Raw genomic sequence first — 1,376 nt, forward strand, 5'->3', positions numbered from 1 at the left:
TCTGCCTCCATCTCTGGCCCTGCTGCTTCTCTAGATAAGGTCCCTCAGTCTGCTTGTGAGTTTCTCTCTTGATGGTCCTAGAGTCCTCTGTTTCTGGACTGTAAGATTAACCACTCCACTTTTTTTGTTACAAAACTTCTACTTTTACAATTGTGACAGTTGCAATTAGTCATGATTACAATTATTCACTATTGAATCTTACGAATCTTATCCCCATCCCTTTCACCAGACCCATCTAGACAAGATGACAGCTATTTAGTGGGGACTCTTTCTTTACCCCCATACTCTTAAACTTAACTCCCTCTTGAAACTTTGTAAGCCAGTCACTTTGTGCCCCTTCATTTTAGGTACCCAATGTCTAAGTTGCCCTATCTACCCTGTGTACAGAAGGGATAGCATTAATACTTGATGTAAAGACTTCCTTCCCTCTCTGTTGGTATTTAGAGTAACTACTGCTCTGAGAATAGGTCAGGTTCATCAAATTGAAGCAATTTACCCTTATTTCCTTTATCCAAAAAAAAAAAATTTTTTTTTTTTAAATCTTCCTCTAGTTCATTCAGTTCTGATTTTCAAGCCATCGAGGCTAGGTCAAAAGGGTACTGTATGCAAGTTTGGGTGTTCTTGTGCCTCTTCCCTCACTTCATATCAGCTGGATGCTTCACTCTCAGCTCTAGCCCTCTGTGGCTAAGTCGTTGTCCATGGGCTCAGGTGTCCTCTGGTCTCATCACACTTTGGACCAACCAGCCCTTCTTCTTCTCTCTCTCATCTCCAGGTCAACGGGATTCCATGGACTGGGATTGAACTCAGCCCATTTCTTCATTGATGCCTTTCTGCCTCTTCCACTCATCAGTAGACCAATGAGGTTGCCAGCAAGTTTACATGCTTGTTTGTGTATTCCCTTTGAGCTTTAGTCTTAGAGGGAAGTTTGTCCTGAAGGCACTTGATTGCTAATCTTGATGTCTTCCTGGCAAACAGCTTGCTTATTCTTATAGTAGCCAGTCATGCTGACATTTTTGTTTTGGGTTTTTCCTGATGATCTTTCTTTGAAGATGTATCTTCTGTCACTGTAGCTGTTCCAGTCTACTTTTCCTTTCTAGTGGGAATGTCCAACCTTATAAGGTTCTGAATGGGACTCAGGATTCCACCTAAGGACCTATATTCTGTAAAGGCTTTGCATGAGGCCTATTTCACTGGGCAAGTTGTAGAACCCCTCTTAGGTATTCCATTCAATTACAGGCTGAAGGCGGGCTTACAAGTTTTCTCTAATCATGTTTCCCAACATTCCTTTCTATCCCATGCAAGTGTCTATTTTACAATAGTAGGCAAGGGAAACTAGTATTCATAAGGCAGTCAAGGATTTTAGTATTATTTACCCT

The sequence above is a fragment of the Chrysochloris asiatica genome, unplaced genomic scaffold, assembly GCF_000296735.1.
Source record: "Chrysochloris asiatica unplaced genomic scaffold, ChrAsi1.0 scaffold00150, whole genome shotgun sequence".
NCBI classification, from domain to species: Eukaryota; Metazoa; Chordata; class Mammalia; order Afrosoricida; family Chrysochloridae; genus Chrysochloris; species Chrysochloris asiatica.